The 22,568-nt window shown below is 40.1% G+C and overlaps 1 long non-coding RNA gene across 2 annotated transcripts in view; it reads left to right on the top strand.

Annotated features, from left to right (window-relative positions):
- The window catches only part of LOC129635422 (uncharacterized), a 49,669-nt gene that overhangs the window by 4,882 nt on the left and 22,219 nt on the right, over nt 1-22,568 (top strand). Inside the window, exons 2-3 of one of the 2 annotated variants that reach the window (XR_008706275.1) lie at nt 360-485; nt 15,840-15,996. This is a non-coding gene — a long non-coding RNA (uncharacterized LOC129635422). Of the gene's footprint in view, nt 1-359; nt 486-15,839; nt 16,004-22,568 lie in introns of both variants that reach the window. The other variant, XR_008706274.1, reaches the window with a different exon arrangement.

Genomic DNA, 22,568 nt, shown 5'->3' on the forward strand with positions numbered 1-22,568 from the left:
ATGTGTAGAGTCTTCTCTTGTGTTGTTGGAAGAGGGTGTTTGTTATGACCAGTGCGTTCTCTTGGCAAAACTCTATTAGCCTTTGCCCTGCTTCATTCCGTATTCCAAGGCCAAATTTGCCTGTTACCCCAGATGTTTCTTGACTTCCTACTTTTGCATTCCAGTCCCCTATAATGAAATGTGGGCCCATATGGCATGGCTTAGTTTCATTGAGTTAAACAAGGCTGTGGTCCGTGTGATCAGATTGGCTAGTTTTCTGTGATTATGGTTTCAGGGTGTCTGCCTTCTGATGCCCTCTCACAACACCTACCGTCTCACTTGGATTTCTTTTACCTTGGACGTGGGGTATCTCTTCACAGCTGCTCCAGCAAAGCACAGCCACTGCTCCTTACCTTGGATGAGGGGTACCTTCTCACGGCCGTCCCTCCTGACCTTGAACATGGAGTAGCTCCTCTTGGCCCTCCTTGCGCCCGCCCTTATTATTGGTAAGATTGTAATATTTCATTAATTCAATAAATGTTTTTTGAGTATTTTTATATGCTCATCTCTCTTGAGATACAGGGCCTTATGGATGAAAAGTAGCTAAGGGGTAGGGCTAGAATGACCTTATAAACTAATTAACTTTTTCATTTTAAAAATTAGGGAAGTAAAAAAAATGAGGGGAGTGAGGTACATCATGTTTCACAGACCTCATATCATGCCTTTGTCAGAAATATTCTGGTTATGCAAGGAGACAGGGTTCTGGAGGCCTCATAGTCCTGTAGTAGTAGTAGTAGCCGTGGTGGTATCAGTCGTTCATTCATGTCCGACTCTTTTTGATCCTATGGACTGTAGCCCACCAGGCTCCTCTGTCCATGGGATTCTCCAGGAAGAATACTGGAGTAGATTGCCATTTCCTTCACCAGGGCATCTTCCCAACCCAGGGGTCGAACCTGGGTCTCCTGCATTGCAGGCAGATTCTTCACTGTCTGACCATGAGGGAAGCCCCAATAGTACTGTATGATGTAACCTTTTAGGCTCATGCTTTCTTTTACCTAGTACCCTTGTCCTTGCCTTGTTCCTGTAATTTTTGGTGGAATGCTTTAGGAAATGTTTCTGTGTCCCTGTCTTTTTATGTACATGCAGCTTCAGGATGTTCCTTTTGTATTTTGGGAATTTAGTCTTGTTTTGGCTGTTATTTTTTTCTCTTTTGTCCTTTGAGACATGATAACAAAATCTGACATTGTGTTTGCATTCACATACATTTGAAATCGAATCCTTTAATACAGGTTATCATAAATGAACACATGAGTTGTTTGAATTATACAAAACTTTTGTTTTAGAAGACACATTGGTCCTTTCAGTTATGTATTCACAGATAATAAAGTAGGTGACTCTCACCTGTCCTGTCTGAAAGATGGTTTCTTCATGATTAGATAATGAAGTAGCAGTTTTAGAGACTTCCCTGGTGGTCCAGTGACTGAAAGTCTGCGCTCCCAAAGCAGGGTGCCCGGGTTCATCCCCTGATCAGGGAACTAGATCTTGCATGCCACAGCTAAGACCACGCATAGCCAAATATTAATAAATACATATAAAAATTAAAGCAGCAGTTTTTTAAATTACTGGCTAAACATTCCTGAGATAGTCACTATGGGACATGCTCTGCTCATCACCCCTGTCCCACCAGCTTTTTTCTAAATGACAGTCTGATCAATCATCTTCCAGCATACTGCTTGACCACTGGTGGACACTGAAAAAGTATTTGTGGAATTGCATTCATAAGCACCTTTGAGCTCTGTTCCCACATTTCCCCCTTGAATCTCAGTTTTCTCTTTTAATGTTGAAGTGCAGCTTTGAAATATAAGCTGTAGCAGGTTGCTTTCAATGTCTACATTGCAGAGAAAAATTTCAGCCTTTGAGGTCATCCTCTGAGGGATTGTTTCTTTGGGAATGTCCAGGTCTGTGACTTCTAAGATGAGAAAGTGATTCAAATAGCAGAGCACAGAGAGTAGTCTGTAGGCCTGTGATTCAAATCCCAGCCCTTCCTCTTCAGCATGTTACTAAACCTTTGGTTTCCTCTTCTGTAAAATAGGGATAATAAGCACTTGTACCTTATAAAGTGATGATAAAAATGAAATAAGATAGTGTGTTTAAAGCTTTGAGTATATTTTCAGGCACTCAATAGCTTCTATTCAATAGATGAATAGATCTTATTTTTGTTATTATTAATGTAAAGTTGTTTATGAAAATATATTTACTCAAGATTTAAACTAGAGGTAGATCCCTATTTTATGAAAGTGTCTGTCATTTGTTTTCTTAGAGTAGCAAGCTTGGTGAACACATATAAAATCTGAAGTTAGGGCTTCCCTGGTGGTCTAGTGGTTGAGAATCTGCCTGCCAATGCAGGGCTCACAGGTTTGGTTCCTGGTTGTTCAGGTTCCCACATGCCACAGAGCAACTAAGCCCCGTGTGCCACAACTACTGAGCCAGTGCTCTGGAGCCCAGGAGCCACAGTTACTGAGCCCCTGTGCTGCAACCAAGAAGGCCATGCGCCTACAGCCTGTGTTTTACAACAAGAGAAGCCACTGCAGTGAGAAGCCCATGCATTGCAACAAAGAGGAGACACCCCCACCCCCAGCCACAACTAGAGAAAGCCTGCATGCAGGCAAAGACCCAGTAGAACCAAAAATAAATAAATCTTTAGAAAAAAAGTGTAGTTAACTGCAACTCTTGATAACCCATCTTGTCAGCCCAGTGAAACTCTCTTGTGTAGGCAGATAGTGAAGCTTTTGGCTCTGCATTGCCTGCTGAGAGGTGCCTGATCTCTGGTTTCATCTATATGTGAAATCTGGGGTTGAAAAGCGGCTGACTGTCAGTGGGGCCTTGTGTCCACTTCTAGAAAGGACTGGGCCTATCTCAGGAGTCTCAGGGTTAAAGTGAAGCAGTTGTCATCTAGCTGATGAGTAAGCCCAGGGCAATGGCCATGTGGACACGGCAGTGCTGCTTTCTAAAGCTGACAACTTCAATGGTCATGAGGTTACTGACAGAAAAGGGGTTTGCTCTTTTTCTTTTTGGCCAGGCAGTGTGTGGGATCTTAATTCCCCTACTAGGCATTGAACTGACACCCCCTGCCGTGGAAACGCAGAGATTTAACCCCTGGACCACTAGGGAAGTCCCAGAAAACCAGTGATATAGGGGACAGGAAAGGAGAAACAGAATGAGGATCGTAGGGGATTTCCCTGGGGTTCCGTGACTAAGATTCCACAGTCAGTGCAAAGGGCCTGGGTTTAATCCCTGGTTTTCAGGGGATTAGATCCCGCATGCCACAACTAAGAGTCCTGTATGCTGCAACTAAAGATCCTACGTGCTGCAACTAAGGCCCAGCGCAGCCAATTAAATAAATATTAAAGCACCACCAACAAAATGAAGATCATAGCAAGAGCAAAGAGAAGATGAATGAAGGAAACAGTCAAGGCCCCCAGTCGAGTTATCTTAATGTAATTACTGAGCACATTTATCCTGCTTCTAGCTCTGTGCCAGGCACTGCACTGCTATGTATTGGAGATACAGCCTTGAATGCTACTGATACAGAGGTGATCCTGGTTGTATATCCTAAGCAGTGAAGAACTTGAAGGAGAGAAGGAAGGAGGATAGAGTGTGTTGGGACTTGATAAGCAAAAAGGTCTCTGTGCTTGGGAAATACAAATCATTGAAAGGGAGAGATGAGGCTGCAGAGGCAGGCATGGGTGATAGTTTGCCGAGTTCAGTTACCTGTATTGTAAAAGAATTTCAGACTTTATTCAAAGGTATTTGTGAGACCATTTAAACATCTTTTTTTTTTTTTAAAGTCATTCAGTTGTGTCCAACTCTTTGTGACCCCATGGACTATACAGTCCACATTCAGGCCAGAATACTGGAGTGGGTAGCAGTTCCCTTCTCCAGGGGATCTTCTCAACCCAGGGATTGAACCCAGGTCTTCCTCATTGCAGGAGGATTCTTTGCTAGCTGAGCCACCAGGGAAGCCCAAGAATACCTGAGTGGGTAAGCCTATCCCTTCTCCAGGGGATCTTTCCAACCCAGAAATGGAACCGGGGTCTTCTGCATTGCAGGTGGATTCTTTACCAGTTGAGCTACCAGGGAAATCTTAAGGGGACAAATAAAATTATTTGATTTATTTTTTAAAGAGTTTGGGTGCAGTATATATGATGAATTTGTGAGAGGTCATAGTTGATGTGAGAAAAGCAGATAGGCCTGTGTTTTTTTAACGTACATTTGAATCTCCTGCTAATTCTAAAATGTAGAGACTGATTCAGCAGATCTGGAATGGGCCAGAAATTCAGTGTTTCTAACAGGCTGATGTTGCTGGTCCATGGACTATACTTTGAGTAGCAAGCAGGTACTTAGGAGACTCTTCAGTGTTCTAGGTGAGAGATCATGGTGATTAAGAGAATGGACTCTAGAGAGCAGAAGACCTGGATTCTAAACTTGGTTTTATCACTTACTTGCTGTGTGACATTGGGGAAAGTGACCTAATGTCTTTGAGCCTCAATTTCCTTATTCTCTGTGAAATGGGGGGTAGTAATTTCTGTTGCTTTAATCATGTTTTAAATTTTGAATGAGGTCACCCCTGGAAAGGGTTATTGTGCTTGATACAGTAACTGGCATTCAGTACATGGCAGCTTTGGTTTTATTCTTGGTGTTACTAGTAAAAAACCACATTTTGCATCCTGCTCCATGTTTCCTTATCATGTTTTGAATACTAGGTGAAATAGGCTTCCTTTAATTCCACTGCTTTTGCTCATGTCTCACATGTGAAGTGCTGAACTTATTCCAATCATTTGTAAAAATTTGAGCTTTATGGGCAAAGAAGTATATTTCTTGCAGCAATTGACTCTGAATTTGATGGCAAAAAAATCTAAGCTCTTTCTAAATTTGAGGGAAAAGTAAGGGAAAAATGATTTGCTGGAGGGTTTAATTCAATTTAAATATTACATATTTTGGGTGAATTTACATGTATCCTAAGGTTTTCTTATAATGATAAATAAGAAGGAAAAGAAAAGAGAATGGAGAAACTGGTTAAGAGGTTCACAAAAGGCACTCATTGACCGTATCCTGGAACTTAAAAGACTCCGAATCATTTTGTGTTTACTAGTGTTCCTCATTATGGATCTATTTCTTTTTATTAACAATCAGAGTTCCATTAAAATTCAGTATATTTTTCAGTTTCTCAGGCTCACAGCTCTTGGAACTAAAACCCATCATAGATAATGTTGAAGTATCAGTGCTTCCTTGTGAGGTTTAATGCATGCATATTTTAGTTGGGCACAGGCTGGAGGAGAGTATGGTTTGCAGTCATTTAATTGCTAAGTTTGTTTTATGTGATAAGAACAAAATTTTTATTTTCTGCAAGATGTGAAGTCTCCTTTGTGTGTCTTCAGTTAAAAAAAACAAAACAAAACAACAAACTCATTGCTATTTCCCTCCACGTCCACTGCAGGACAGAACCTATTTGGTCATGTCAGTAGATGCTTGAGTGATGCCTCGAGGCTGGATTTTGTGTGTGTACTTGGAGCCCTGAGGACAGGCAGAGGAAGGGGCTAGAACCTGCTAGAATAAGATTGTTTCTCTAAACCCTGAAGTACCGTCAGTTTCTGTCCAACCTCTTCCAGGAACAAGCCTAGTGAAGGAAGAGGTAGTAATCTGCAGGAGGTCAGGGAAAAGCGGGAGAGAGAGACAGAGACACAAGGGAGACAAAGAGAGAAACAAATGCGGAGGGTACGGAAGGGGTAAATCAACAAGAGGATGGTTGGGTAGAGGGGAAGGGAAGGTTGTTTTTCAGTTTTTCATTCCACAAATATGCATGTAGATGGTGCCTCTGAGGTTGTGCTGGGCACAGCTTACATGGCTCTACACACAAAGAGGCCTGATTAATGTGAAGTGTTGATGCCTTCATCAACAGGGAAGTGATGCTGGGGCTACAAAAACAACAGGTGGCTCCCAGTTGCTGGGTTCTGCCAGCTGAGGGGGTGAAAGCAAGGCCAGTAGACAGCGGCCACAGATAAATCTGCAGCTGAGGCCCTCTCTTGGCCTCTGTCTGCAGGACAGAATGCTTCCTCTAAGGACAGAATGCTTCCTCTAAGCTGCCACTTCCTCTCATCTCTTGAACTTCCAACAAGGCAACAGACCAAGGTCTCCCTGGCCCAGAGGAATTAGCTGTGTTTGGCTTCCTAGTGCAGATGAAACAGCTGAGTCCAGCCCTTGTGTGTCAGGGCCTTCCTGGAATTATATGCAAGCGTGGTTTGGCCAGAAGCTTCTGCACTTCTAGCTAGCTCCCAGGTGCTGCAGATGTGGAACCATGGGTCACACTTGGAATAGCAGTGTTCCAGATCCTTATAGCTTCTGCTGTGTTGCCATACTATTTTTTTAAGTTAAAATAGAGTTGATTTACAATGTTAGGTTAATTTCTGCTCTACAGCAAAATGATTCAGATATATATATATATATATATATAGTTGTGTCCGACCGTTTGTGACCTACCAGACTCCTCTGTCCTGGGATTCTCCAGGCAAGAATACTGGAGTGGGTTGCCATTCCCTTCTTCAGAGGATCTTCCTATCCCAGGGATTGAACTTGTGTCTCTTAGGTCTCCTGCATTAGCAATCAGATTTTTTACCACTAGCACCACCTGGGAAGTAGGTAAAATGTAACAATATTTATATATATAAATATTACATTCTTCAGTTCAGTTCAGTCTCTGAGTCGTGTCCGACTCTTCGCAACCCCATGGACTGCAGCACGCCAGGCTTCCCTGTCCATCACCAACTCCCGGAACTTACTCAAACTCATGTCCATAGAGTCAGTGACACCATCCAACTATCTGATCCTCTGTCATCCCTTTCTCCTCCCACCTTCAATCTTTCCCAGCATCAGGGTCCTTTCCAATGAGTCATTTCTTCACATCAGGTGTCCAGAGTATTGGGGTTTCAGTTTAGCATCAGTCCTTCCAATGAATATTCAGGACTGATTTCCTTTAGGATGGAATGGTTGGATCTCCTTGCAGTTCGACGGACTCTCAAGAGTCTTCTCCAGTACCACAGTGCAAAAGCATCACTGCTTCGGTGCTCAGATTTCTTTATAGTCCAACTCTCACATCCATACATGACTACAGGAAAAACAATAGCTTTGATCGGATGGACCTCTGTTGGCAAAGTAATGTCTCTGCTTTTGAATATGCTATCTAGGTTGGTCATAACTTTCCTTCCAATGAGTAAGCGTCTTTTAATTTCATGGCTGCAGTCACCATCTGCAGTGATCTTGGAGCTCCCAAAAATAAAGTCTGACATTGTTTCCCCATCTATTTCCCATGAAGTGATGGAACCAGACGCCATGATCTTCATTTTCTGAATGTTGAGCTTTAAGCCAACTTTTTCACTCTCCTCTTTCACTTTCATCAAGAGGCTTTTTAGTTCCTCTTCACTTTCTGCCATAAGGGTGGTGTCATCTGCATATCTGAGGTTATTGATATTTCTCCTGGCAATCTTGATTCCAGCTTGTGCTTCATCCAGCCCAGAATTTCTCATGATGTACTCTGCATGTAAGTTAAATAAGTTAAATTACATTCTTATATATATATTTATATTATTTTTTTTTGTATTTTTTTCATTATGGTTTATCACAGAATATTGAATATAGTTCCCCATGCTATACAGTAGGACCTTGTTGTCTATCCATTCTATATATAATAGTTTGCATCTGCTAACCCCAAACTCCCACTCCATTCCTTTCCCACATCCCCTCTCCCTTGACAACCACAAGTCTGTTCTCAATGTTTATGAGTGCTTCTATTTCAAGAAAGTTCATTTATGTCATATTTTAAATTCCACATGTAAGTGATATTATCTATTTGTCTTTCTGACTTACTTCACTTAGTGACTAGATCCATCCGTACTGCTGCAAATAACAGTGTTTCATTCTTTTTTATGGCTGAGTAGTATTCCATTGCTGGAGAAGGCAATGGCACCTCACTCCAGTACTCTTGCCTGGAAAATCCCATGGACGGAGGAGCCTGATAGGCTGCAGTCCATGGGGTCACTAAGAGTCAGATATGATTGAGCAACTTCACTTTCACTTTTCACTTTCATGCATTGGAGAAGGAAATGGCAACCCACTCCAGTGTTCTTGCCTGGAGAATCCCAGGGATGGGGGAGCCTGGTGGGCTGCCGTCTATGGGGTCGCACAGAGTCGCACATGACTGAAGAGACTTAGCAGCAGCAGCAGTATTCCATTACGTATATGAACCACATCTTGTTTATCCACTCATCTGTCAATGAACACTTAGATTGTTTCCTTGTTTTGGCTGTTGTGCACAGTACTGCTATGAACACACGGGTGCATGTATCTTTTTAAATTATAGTTTTATTTGGATATATGCCCAAGAGTGGAATTATTGGATTGTATCGTGACTCTATTTTTAGCTTTTTAAGGATTCTCCCTACTGTTCTTAATAGTGGCTGCACCAATTTACATTCCCACCAACAATGCAGGAGAGTTCTTTTTTCTCCACACCCTCTTTGGCATTTATTATTTGTAGATTTTTTGATGATTGCTGTTTCGCCAGTGTGAGGTGATACCTCACTGTAGTTTTGATTTGCATTTCTCTAATAATTAGGAGTGCTGAGCATCTTTTCCTGTGCCTGTTGGCCATCTCTATATGTCTTCTTTGAAGGAATGTCCTCTTAAACTTTTTTATAGCTTTCATTTCAACTCTTAATTTTTGATCAGTGCCTCTCTTCCCTCTCAACTGTAAGCTCCAAGAAGGCAGGAGTCGTGGCTATTTTGCTGATGCTGCCTCCTCAGCTTGTGGCCCCTGTGCAGGGTATGTGGTCCATGTCAGGTCCTTGGGCTTCCCAGGTGGTGCTAGTGTTAAAGAACCTGCCTGCCAATGCAGAAGACATGAGACCTGGGTTTAATCCTGGTGCAGGAAGATCCCCTGTAGAAGGGCATGACAACCTACTCCAGTATTCTTGCCTGGAGAATCCCCTGGACAGAGGAGCCTGGTGGGCTACAGTCCATAGGGTCACAAAGAGTTGGACGCGAGTGAAGCAGCTAGCACACACGCACACCAGGCCCCTAATCTGGAATTCAGTGTTGTACTTTGCACTGAACCCCATTACTTTTGGGCCATCCTCTATTCCTTCTCTGGTTAGCCAAGTCCTGGTTGCATGGGGAGTATCAGTTCAGTTCAGTGGGTCAGTCATGTCCAACTCTTTGTGAGCCCATGGACTGCAGCACGCCAGGCTTCTCTTTCCATCACCAACTCCTGGAACTTACTCAAACTCATGTCCATTGAGTCAGTGACACCATCCAACCATCTCATCCTCTGTCGTCCCCTTCTCCTCCTACCTTCAATCTTTCCCAGCATCAGGGTCTTTTCCACTGAGTCAGTTCTTCACATCAGGTGGCCAAAGTATTGGCATTTCAGCTTCAGCATCAGTCCTTCCAGTGAATATTCAGGAATGATTGCTTTTAGGATGGAATGGTTGGATCTCCTTGCAGTCCAAGGGACTCTCAAGAGCCTTCTCCAACACCACAGTTCTAAAGCATCAGTTCTTCAGCTCAGCTTTCTTTATGATCCATCTCTCACATCCATACATGACTACTGGAAAAACCATAGCTTTGATCAGATGGACCTTTGTCAACAAAGTAATGTCTCTGCTTTTTAGCATGCTATCTAGGTTGGTCATAGCTTTTCTCCCAAGTAGCAAGTGTCTTTTAATTTCATGGCTGCAGTCAGCATCTGCAGTGATTTTGGAGCCCCCCAAAATAAAGTCTGTCACTGTGTCCATTGTTTCCGCATCTGTTTGCAATCAAATGATGAGACTGGCTGCCATGATCTTCGTTTTTTGAATGTTGAGTTTTAAGCTAGCTTTTTTACTCTCCTCTTTCACCTTCATCAAGACAATATACAGCCTTGACGAACTCCTTTCCCAAGTTGGAACCAGTCCATTGTTCCATGTCTGATTCTAACTGTTGCTTTTTGACCTGCATACAGATTTCTCAGGAGGCAGCCGGTCAGGTGGTCTGGTACTGCCATATCTTTAAGAATTTTCCACAGTTTGTTGTGATCCACACAGTCAAAGGCTTTGGTGTAGTCAATAAGGCAAAAGTAGTTGTTTTCCTGGAACTCTTGCTTTTTCTGTGATCCAGTGGATGTTGGCAATTTGATATCTGGTTCTTCTGCCTTTTCTAAATCTAGCTTGAAATCTGGAAGTTCTCGGTTCATGTACTGTTGGAGCCTGGCTTGGAGAATTTTGAGCATTACTTTGCTAGCATAATTGCAGTTGTGCAGTAGTTTGAACATTCTTTGGCATTGCCTTTCTTTGGGATTGGAATGAAAACTGACCTTTTCCAGTCCTGTGGCCACTGCTGAGTTTTCCAGATTTGCTGGCATATTAAGTGCAGCACTTTCACAGCATCATCTTTCAGGATTTGAAATAGCTCAACTGGAATTCCATCACCTCCACTAGTTTTGTTTGTAGTGATGCTTCCTAAGGCCCACTTGACTTCACATTCCAGGATGTCTGGCTCTAGGTGAGTGATCATACCATCATGGTTATCTGTGTCATTGAAATCTTTTTTGTATAGTTCTTCTGTGTATTCTTGCCAACTCTTCTTAATGTCTTTTGCTTCTGTTAGGTCCATACCATTTCTGTCCTTTATTGTGCTCATCTTTTCATGAAATGTTCCCTTGGTATCTCTAATTTTCTTGAAGAGATCTCTATAGTCTTTCCTATTCTATTGTTTTCCTCAATTTCTTTGCATTGATCACTGAGGAAGGCTTTCTTATCTCTTCTTGCTATTGTTTGGAACTCTGCATTCAGATGGGTGTATCTTTCCTTTTCTCCTTTGCCTTTTGCTTCTCTTGTTTTCTCAACTATTTGTAAGGCCTCATCAGACAACCATTTTGCCTTTTTGCATTTCTTTTTCTTCGGGATGGTCTTGATCACTTTCTCATGTACAATGTCACAAATCTTCGTCCATAGTTCTTCAGGCACTCTGTCTTATCAGATCTAATCCTTTGAATCTATTTGTCACTTCCACTGCATAATCATAAGGGATTTGATTTAAGTCATACCAGAATGGGGAGTATAGTAAGTAAAATCTACAGCAGTTTCAGACCTAAGTTCCTCTTATCATTTCTCTGAACATGTACAGAAACTCATTTCCTCTCCTTATTGGAGATTACACCTTATATATTGCGTTAATATTATCTCTTTTCCCTCTTGAGAAAGTTTGCTCCCCAAGGGCAGGGACCTCATTGGTCCTATCGCCTGGCCCATGGTAGACAGAATGAGTTTTGGCTCCTCATTACCATCAAGATCTGAAAGTCTGGGTCATGCTGTGGCTGCTGCTCCAAACAGATGGGTCATTGATGTTGTGCGGGTAATAAGAATTGTCAAATGCTGGGGAGTCAGGAGGGGCTCATAGGGAGGGAGTATGGAGAAGAGCCTACTGTTTGGTTCTGAGTGCTGACTGCTGGCTTTCCTTCTCATTAGCTGTGTAATCTTGAGCAAAGTACTCAACCTCTCTGAGTCGTTTTTCTGTAAAACAAAGATGATAGTACTACTTAACTCAAGAGGTTTTGTGAGGATTCAGTGAGATGTGTTGATATAAAAACTGCCTTGCACAGTGCCTGATGTGTAGTCAGCACTCAATAAATTACCTGTGGGCACTGTCATTAAATCTAGAATTTTGCTCTGTCTACTTCCTGTCAAGTAGTTATACTAGTTTTCACTTTGAAGGTCATAGCTAGATGTTTCTCATTTTATTGCATTTTGGGGGGAAGTCTCATATTTGGCAATGAAATAAATGGAAAGGCTAGTGGTTCCCGCCATATAAAGTTTACCAAAAATGTTGGTGAACAACTATCCAGGATTCAGCACACAAAAAAATAAATGCTGGTTGACATTCAATACAAAGAACTGTAAGTTAGAAAACACATCTACCATGCTGTAGTATTTAAATGCCTTCTCACTTAAGAAGTGAGACACTTAAGATTCTCATTAGCCCAACATCAGAAAAATGATAAATATTAATATTTGTCATCAAAGGAAAGCTTAGAAATCAAAGCAGAGCAAACAACCGTTGTATTTCAAGGATTACATAATCCTGAATGAATTTTAATTCAACACCTCCAAAAGTCTCTTTTTAAGATTTCTGTATAAGGCAGTTTGTTTTATCCAGTACACAAACTAGGAAAGATGTGCATTTAGTCAGAAAAAATTCAGGGGATTTGTTGATTCAAAGACCTGGGCTTTGTTGTGTTTTATGTCTCTAAGGGAGACCCAGATATGCCTGAACCAATCCTTCTCCATTGATTTTTATCTATTTTAGGAGAATCATGTTGGGAAGTTGGCTCTGGGTAGATTATAGAAGGGCACCAGGGTGCCTCCTGGCTTTGCTTCTCTACTCTATCTAGTTCTGACTGTGCCAGGACCATGTACATCATCCCGTATGATCAGGAGGGAGCAGAGGGAGAGATGACAGACTGGTGCCATCCTCTGCAGCTGTCAGGGTCCCCCCTTCCTGCTTTCAGTGTCTGAGATGGCTGACTCAGCGTGAGAGGGCCTCACCACGTCACCACAAAAACACAGTCCTGGTGGAGGTCGGGAGACCTGGGTTTTAGTTCTGGCTCTTTCACTGCCTTATGCAAGTTTTGTCCTCTCTCTCTCTGGGCCTCCCTTTCCACACCTTTCAAGTGAGGGACTTGGATCTGATAATTCTGAAGTCCTGGGCTCTCCAACATCCTATGACCAGGTGGTGAGCTTCAGGGATCTGATAAGCCTTCCCGCTACCCTCTGCCAAGGCATTTGCCTGGTGAGGCAGTCTTTGAGGCCAGACAGACCTGCATCTTGCCTTAGCTAATTTACTTAAGTACTCAGTTTTCTCATCCACTAAATGGAAATAGTACAAGGTTGTTGTAAATAGGAGATGATTGTGAAAGCATTCAGTGCTGTTTGACACATCACAGGAATTTAATGATGCTGCTGTTTTGATGTCATTATTATGTTATTATGTTGTTACTGTAATTATTATGTTTATATCTTGACTCAGCACTTTTCCATCTCTTTATGATTCAGTTTTTTCTTTCTAAAAAATAGAGATAATAAGAGAATCTATCTTATTGGTTAATTGTGAGGGTTAAATGAGATAATACATGAAAACACATGGGATGCTTCCTGGTATAAAATACCAGATACACAGTAGCAGTTATTTTTGCCATCATTTTTTTTTTAAATTAGTTGCAATATCTTAAAAAAAGAACTAGATAAGAAAAGGTGATTGGGAGTAATTACCTTCTCTAATACACGTGCTGAAGCACATTTCCCAGTTGTCTAAAAGATTCCACATTTTCCCTAAGCATCTCATTTATCATAGGGAACAGTAAACAATGTCAAAACTGTACTTAGAAGTAAGCTATATGTATCCAACATGAACTCTTAAACCTGGATGCTGTAGTCTCTTTAGCATCAAATGTTCCATATACATACACAGGAAACAAAAACACTAACTGGAAAAGGTATCTACATTCCCATGTTCATAGCAGCATTATAATAGCCAAGATAGGGAAACAACCAGAGTGGCCACAAGAAATTTTGGTATTATAATACAATGGAATATTATTCAGCCATAAAAAATGAAGAAATTCTACCATTTCTGATACATTAATGGATCTTGAAGGCATTATACTAAGTGAAATAAAGTCAGACAAGGACAAATCCTGTATGATCTCATTTACATGTGGAATGTTAAAAAAAGAAAAAAAGGAAAGCTGCACCCCTCCCCCATTGCAAACCTACACCAAACTCACAGGAAAAGATCAGATTTGTCATTATCAAAGGTGCAAACTTCAATTGTACAATAAATAAGTATTAGGGTTATAATGCAGAACATGATGATTATAGTTGGCAGAGCTCTATGGTATATGGGAAGGTTTTTAATAGAGTAGACACTAAGTTCTCATCACAAGGAGAAATTTGGTTTTTTTCTTTTTATTGTATTTTTATGAGATAATGCATGCTAACTAAATCTACTTATGGTTATCATTTCACAGTAGATGTAAATCAAACCACCATGCTGTACACCTTAAATTCATACAGTGATATATATCAATTATCTCTCAATAAAACTGGGAACAAAGGTAATATAGATACAGTGGAGAAATGGAAAAATAGGAGACAACTAAAACAGTGGAACATGATACTTCTGGGTTGACAGCTGGAAAGTCGGAAGAAAGGAAGCAAGAGATTCCCCCCCCCCAAAGTCTATGTATTTCCATTTGAGCTAAACTATTTGAACTATTAATTAACAAGAATTATTTTGCTAAAAGTGAAAAACAAAAAAACTAATGTTCCAGGTCCATGATGTATTTCCACATATGGATGACATATATTAGTTAGAAGAGACCTTACTTTTTATCAGGTTACTATGGGCCAGGCCCTAAACTAAGCCCTTGTGGGGATTCTCTCATTTCATCCTCACAGCAACTCTAGGGAATAGATACTCTTCTCTATTTTTTACAGATGAGAAAACTGAAACAGAGAGGTTAAATATATGCTTCAGGACACCCAGCTGGCAAGTGGTAGTGCTGAGACATGGACCCTATCATTTGACATGGGAGAGAGCTTGAGCTCTACCCGTCCTCAGCTAGTCAAGAGGTCAAACCTGCTGGGTGGCTACTCTTTCTGTATTAATGAAGTCTGATGGACCAAGACAAGGATATAAATGGACTTGCTTTTTACCAATGACATAGCAGATTAATATTCATTCTTATTGTTTGCAGGATCATTCCATTTTATGTAAGGGGATGAATTTCAATATGGAATAGACTTATTTAAGGAAATATCAATATTTTTCTCAAATTGGCAGCATCAAAACTGTATTTATGGAATTAAAACATATTGCATTTATATAATGCAAATTCACTTGGAAACAAGATTTCTTTATCTCTCTCTGTAGCTTAGCTTGCAGCTGTTGGCATCAGCCTATTTTTAAAACACAAAAATAAATTGTTTCTTGTTAACTCCTTTGGATCTGCAGACAAATGCTAGACAGAGTTACTGTTGATGGGGCCAGTATCTTGGTCAGAGGGCCCAGATTACTATATCAGAAGGTGCTATTTGAAAAAAAAAAAATTTTTTTTTCTTACCAACTGCATAAGAAAATTAATTCATTTTCGAAAACAAAAAAAGACAAAAATGCTCAAAAAATAAAGTAATATTGGCATTTTGTCCCCTTATGATAGCACTATCAATATTTTAATGAATACCCTTTCCATCTTTTTTTATTGCATATGTGTATTTTTTCTGTTAGTTTTCTAATTTGGGATCACAGGTTATATATTGTTGTGTTATCTGTTTACTGAAGTACTCTTTCTGTTAGAACCTGCAACTTACCCTAATTGTTTAATAGTAGGTTTCCCCACCTCTGCTTCCAATATATGTTTGTTGTTGTTGTTTAGTCACGAAGTTGTGTCTGCCTCTTTGCAATTCCATGGACTGTAGCCCACCAGGCTCCCTCTGTCCTTGGGATTCTCCAGGCAAGAATACTGGAGTGGGTTGCCATTTCCTCCTGCAGGGGATCTTCCCAATACAGGGATTGAACCCACATCTGAATTGGCAGGCATGATTTTTTAATCACTGGGCCATCTGGGAAGCTCTCTGATGTATGTTAGTGAGGAATATTTGCATATATTTATAATCATATCTATGATTCTTTTCTTAGGATATATTCTCAGAATTGGAAATGCTGAGTTATATGGTAAGCTGTAGGAGTAACTGTTTGGTTTTCCTTCACTGCAGGCAGTGCTCCCCTGTGCACCTAGAATCCCCACTAACAGCATCTCCTGGGCTCCATTTCCCAGGAACTTCAGAGAAAAAACTACGGATCAGGAAGCTGGTGGGACGTTAACAACATCAGTCATCAGAGTCTACTCATGGATCAAAATAAACATGTTGGGTTTCTGGTACCAGCCTTAACATATCCTGTATTTAATACTTTAACTGTCAGCTCCAAATTCTTTCAGCTGCAAGTAACAGAAAACTTGACTTATGGTGGCTTTAAAATGTAGGGAATTATTTCTTCCACGTAATAAGAAATCTGGGGGGCTTCTGTGATGGTTCAGTGGCTAAGACTGTTTGCAATGCAGGAGGCCTGGGTTCAATCCCTGATCAGGGAGCTAGATCCCACAATGTGCAATCAAGTGTTCTCACATGCTACAACTAAAGATCCCGCCTGCCACAACTAAGACCCAGTGCAGCCAAATGAAAAAAAAAAAAAAAAAAAAAAAAAAAAAATATATATATATATATATATATATATACACACATACATAAAAGAAATTTGGAATAGTTCAGCAGCTCAGAGATGTTAAGGAGAGTGTGTCTACAGTGTTCTTGGTCTTTTCTAAATGGTCACAAGATGGCTGTGGGTGAGGCAGGTATCATGTTTGTGTTCTGGGAGTCAGGGAAGGGGTGTGAGACAGATGAATGAGACACATTTTTGATTCTGGGAGTTGTTAGCCTGATTTTAGAAAGTGGTGCTTTTTCTCTTTTTGCAAAAGTAATATATGTTCACTATAGAAAATATATCTCACCTACAATCTTACCATCCAGAGGTAATCACTACTCTCATTTTGGTGTTTATCTTTCTAGTTTAGTTAAAAACGCACAAAAAGTGGGATTTAAAATTTATGTACTGCCTCATAACTGGCTTTTAAAATTGGCACCTATCTCACTGCTTTGCACTGGGTAGATGGTTTAAAGATTTCACTGGAAATTCTATGAATAATTTAAAAAATACACTATGCATATTATTTTTCTGTATCTCTGAGTAGTCTTTACAGTCTGTATTTTATAGTATAATTTTTAACAGCTGGATATCCCACATTTATTTGAATGTTTGATGATTTATTTCACTGAATTGCTATTATTTTACATGTAGATTTGAAAAAAAAATTTGTGACAAATAATACTGCATTGAACATCTGTGTGAATGTGTGTGTGTGTACACAAATCTTATATCCTTAGATAAATTCCTTTCAGAAGTGGAATCAGTGGGCCCAAGGAAATGCCAATTTTATGGTCCTTGATTTATATTATCAAACTGCCCTCTTCAAATGGACTATTTTACTTACTACCAGCAACATGAATTGTTATAACCATTTTTTAATTTCTTATTTTTAATGGACTTTTTTTTTTGAGTTGGTAGTATATTTGTCTGATTCAAAAACCTAAACAATACAAAAGGCATAAAGTGAAATTTTACTCTTGTTCCTGTCCCCATACTCTCATGTCTGCCCCCATTTCTCTTATGTTAACCACTCTGACTAGGTTTTTTTGCATCCTTTCAGTATTTCTTAATGCATTCAGGCAAATATATATATAAATTATTTCCCTTCCTTTCTTACACAAAAAATAGCACACTGTTCTGTATCTTGCTTTATTTGGTTTGACTGCTGTATATGTTCCATTATGTGAATATTCCATAGTTGTATTTGTCTGTTCTCCTGTCTAGGTGTATTTGAATCCTGTGTCTTTTTAGGGAAACCAGGCCCAAGTGAACCATTTTATTCTGGCCCTGCAGCTAGACCACAAATAGGAGTAAGCAGCTTTATCTGAATTTCCTAGACCTACTGCCTGGCTAGCTGCACATTTTGACTTAGCCTCCCAGGTGTAGTTGGCAGTGCCTGAAATATTCTTATCTAAGAGGGGAGGGAATTGTGCAGGTAGGTTTATCCTCTTTGAAGAACTGCTGGTTTGTCCTTGTCTCCTACTTGTGATTGTGAGATATTTTCATGTTTTAGTTTGGGTAAAGAGTAACCCCTCCATTCTCATCCAAGGGATGATGGCTCCTATAGAAAATTATGTCTTATGTTGCTTTGTGATGAATTCATTGTTACAGAATGCCAGATGTATTGTATGCTCCCTTGAGAGGCTCTAGGGAAGAATCCTTCCTTGCCTCTTCCTGCTTCAGATGGCTCTGAGCATCCTTTGGCTTGTGGCTCCATAACAAATGTCCTTCACTTGCCCTTCTCTGTATTTTCTCTCCTCTTCTGTGTCAAATCTCTGTCTTTCTCTTACAAGAACACTAGTCATTATTCTTAGGGCCCACCCAGATAATCCAAAATGACCTCATGTCAAGATTCGTAACTCCATCTGCAAAAATCCTTTTTCTGAAACAGGTAACACTTGCAGGCTCCAGAGATTTGATGGAGATATATCTTTGGGGGGCTATCATTTAGCTCACAACAGGCTTTGAGTCTAGGGCTCTGATTCCAGAGTCTGTGCTCTTCCCTGGTAGATCATATCCTGAGAAATGCTGCAGAGAAAGTCCATTTTCTATTCCACATGGTAGTAAAGGACTAAGGCTTATTCACTCAGTGTTGTTTCTTCTTTGCACTGTACAGAGGAAGTACTCAGTAAAATGAAATGGCTTTAATCACTGAATTTCCATAGAAGTTATGGAAGCAGTTTTCATATCTCTTTGAGAAGGCAGTGGCACCCCACTCTGTTACTCTTGCCTGGAAAATCCCATGGACGGAGGAGCCTGGTAGAATCCCATGGATGGAGGAGCCTGGTAGGCTGCAGACCATGGGGTCGCGAAGAGTCAGACACGACTGAGCGACTTCACTTTCACTTTTCCCTTTCATGCATTGGAGAAGGAAATGGCAACCCACTCCAGTGTTCTTGCCTGGAGAATCCCAGGGACGGGGGAGCCTGGTGGGCTGCCGTCTATGGGGTCGCACAGAGTCGAACACGACTGAATCGACTTAGCAGCAGCAGCAGCAGCAGGTGAATATTGCCCAGGTACTTCAGTTGTTCCTTATGTGAAGTTCAGAAGCCCCACTGTTCCGGTTGCCATCCTGTAGGTACTTTCTCATTTGGTCAGTCTTCTTCTTCATGACTTCTAGACTGAACTCTTGGTAAGATGTAAGTAATGGGGTAGAAAGGGACTTTTAATTCTCATGGTTTGTACTCCATATTTTTTAAAGTACTTCTAGGTTGTATTTACTTTAGAGCAGATGCTAAAGGTCATTTCTGGTAGTTAATAGCCAAACACAAAGAAAAAAACACAGGAAAACTCTGCCATACTAGTAGACTTACTTAGTCCTTGAGTTTTTAGGGCCAAATACAGCCTCAGTTATGCTAACACAAATTTTATTGATTTTGGATTCTGGGGATGGATTTTGAATTTGGAAAGAAAAATGGTCCAAATGTCACATTCTGGGGTTTAGTAGAAAGGGCAAGCATTGCTTCTCTCCATTCCATTTTGTTCAATCCATGGAAAACAGTTGTATTTTTTAACAGATGTGAGTGATGATCCAGTACAATTTTTGCAAGAATGAATCAGAATTTTCATGACCAAGTGTTAGAGAAGAGAGTTTTTTTTCTTCTCAGTTTTACCTGTTGTGGCCAGAAGTTGGTAACAGTGTTTTTTTTTTAACTCCCATTTACCAACTACTTGTGTTAATTTTCATGTACTTGTACCCTGGACAAATTTATGCTCTTGGTGTTGTATGTGCTGCAAGTTTCACTGCTGTCAAAACATGTTTTTAAAAATAACCCATGAGTTTTAACCAAGACAAATTAGATTTTTTTTTTAAAGTAAAATCCACCATAACATTTAGATCGGCAAGATGTCATTATGACTAACTTTTGCCTGTACATAATGAGATAGGACCAAGGCATACTAGAGGCATACTAATGCTTTAATTTTTTTTCTTTTAATCAATTTTTTAAACTAGAGGTTAAAACAAGAAAAAGATAATAATTCCCAGGGGTGGACTCCATGGCTTCATTTATTCCATTATACTTCTGCCTCTTAAAGCCCAATTTGTTTGAAAGGAAACATTTTGTAGAGTAAGTCCTTTGCTTGGAATGCCTCCCCCTCACTCATTACTTGGCTACTATTTCTACCTGAGGTCTTAGCTTAAAGGTCTCTTCTACAGGATAACTTATTCTGACTGGTAAGACTGTTAGTTCTTGTTTTATAAGCCCCCTTGTACTTCATTTGAAAATTTCATTACATCACTTTCAATCACCTTGCTACAACTTGTCCTTTATTCCCAGACTGTAAACTCTATGAGGCAGGGGCTGTGTCTGTTTTCAACACTTTCCCTACATCAGTGTCTGGCCCATAGAAGATGCTTAGTGAATTTTTGTTGACTCATGTTGACAAAAGTCATTTAAGGGCTTATGTGAAACGATAATTTTAACAATATTTGCATTTCTTTGTGTTTGTGTGTGTGTGTGCACGCACACCAAGCTAATAGCAATGAGCTCCTATTTTCCTTTTTCTTTTTTTGGGGTGGGGGTAGGGTACCACTGCATCAAATTACTGAAGAAGAAAGAACAGTTGACATTCTGTTTTAAAGTGACCATGTATTTGACCCACTTCTTCTCTAGTAATGTCATCACGATTGTATCTCATTGCTGTGGGTTCTTGGAGGCTGACAGGCGGAACAAGTTGCTTCAGCTCACAGTCCTCATCTGTCATACAGAACAGCTTGCAGATTCTTATTATGTGAATGAAATATGAAGAGAGGGATATTTTTCTTCCTGGGCTATCAGAGTAATTGAAAGTAACCGTTTCAGGGCACAGGGGGACAATGCAGGAAAATAGACTGCTTTTGTGAAGGGCAGCTCATCGGCTCTCAGAACCACAGGTGTCGTGTCTCCAAGTGCAAAGGCTCTGGAAGCATTTTCTGTGATCAAAAGGCCCAGGATTCGACCAGAACATTTTTTCAGTAAGGAAGATGCCTTGGTTCATGTTACCACCCCTTAGTTGCCTGTTGAGATGCCACCACCATGGGCCTTTGGAAGTGTTTCCCACCGGACGCAGGACATAGGCTTTGTGTATTCTTTAGCCAGGAAAGAAAACCATTTTAGTATTCCAGATCAATAAAGCGTAGTAGAAACCTGGAAATGTGCTATGAAAAACCATTAACCAGAGAAATTCTATTGTTCCTGTTTTGGATCAGAAGAAATAATAACACTTGACTGCTCTTCTAGTCTGTGTTTTACAAGCTTGGTCCTGGTGCAACGGAATATCAGATAATCCTGTGTCAACAACACTTTGCCTTCTAAATCATTGGTCCTGTACATACAAATAGAGCTCTGTAGAACAGTTTTAGTTCCCAGGAAGCTTCTTACTTAGCACTGGTCGAAAATACTAATGTACAAGGTACAGTTCAGCAGTCATTCACGTCATGACTTCGTTATATTTCAAGATAGCTTTCAAATCACTTAGTCGAATAAAACTCTAAAGTACTGTAACTGCCAGGTTGCTTTATCTAATTTATGAAACAGAGGCAAAGGAATCAACAATAACCCTCCATTTACCATTATTAGATTAGCTATTACTGAAACCGCAGAAAGTATATAACCCCTTACTTTGTGTTCACTTGAATTTGGTTATTAAGCTTTGATGGAACTTTCATTTAACCAAATGCCTTTGTTTACAGCAATAAGCATGTTAAATCTTTTGTGTTCTGAATTTAATATGACTGTTTTAGAACATGCCTCCTGCAAAGCCCTGTTAAAGTTACAGATTCTATTCATTTGTGTTCTGTCAAACATTATCAATTCAATCCGGTTAGGGTCTTGTTTTTCTTCTTAACTTTAAGAAATGTATTTTTTTTTTTTTGCCATCAAGCTTCTACTTTTTCAAGAATATAACCAGGCATTAACAAACACAAAACTGCTTCTCAGAGCAGCTTCATAAAAATTGATTTTTCAAAATTAAATAAGCATCTGGTGGACTGAAAATGTTTTATACCTGATATTTTAAAGATATTTTGACTACTGCCAAAAGAAATCAATTCCTTCATGCTGTCTCCCTTGCGGATGCCGTCATATGCCACTGGGTTGTGTAGAGCATAGGCTCTGGGGGGAGGCAGACTTGGATTTGCACCTCGCCTCTTCCACTTACTGCTTGTGACTTTGGACTTTGCCTATTAGGAAAACCAGGTAACTCTAATCATCCTTTCTTCAATATGTAATTGAGTTCATATCAGTACTATAGTGTTATACATGAGGGTATGTGTGTAAAGAACTCAAAAAACCTGATTTTTATTATAACTCGTATTTGTGTGCGTGTGTCCACACACTACATATATGTTGTTGACTTGATTGAAACTTGCTGATTGTAAATTTGGTTATAATAATGAAAACGCTGTTCTCCTTTCAGGACTTAATGTTCCTATATCGTGACCATATCTAGAAATGACATGGAGCATAGTTATCATTTTGGATCTATTCAGGGTTATAGCTTGAAGAGAGATCACTGTGAAGGTGGCTACTTCACTTGCCGAGATTGGAACCAGATCCATATTCCAAAGACGTCTTTACTTTTAAAGTGAAACTTTATTTCAATTCTTTTAAATTGATGTAAAAACTAAGTTAAAGAGTGTTTTAAATATGTGAAATAGAAATATACAACCTTTCCAATAAAAAGGGCTCCTGTTGACATTTGTTGTTGGTACACTTGAGGAGAAATTTCCATCCTCAACAGAACCATGTAAATTTGCT

The sequence above is a fragment of the Bubalus kerabau genome, chromosome 20, assembly GCF_029407905.1.
Source record: "Bubalus kerabau isolate K-KA32 ecotype Philippines breed swamp buffalo chromosome 20, PCC_UOA_SB_1v2, whole genome shotgun sequence".
In the NCBI taxonomy this organism is placed as follows: Eukaryota; Metazoa; Chordata; class Mammalia; order Artiodactyla; family Bovidae; genus Bubalus; species Bubalus kerabau.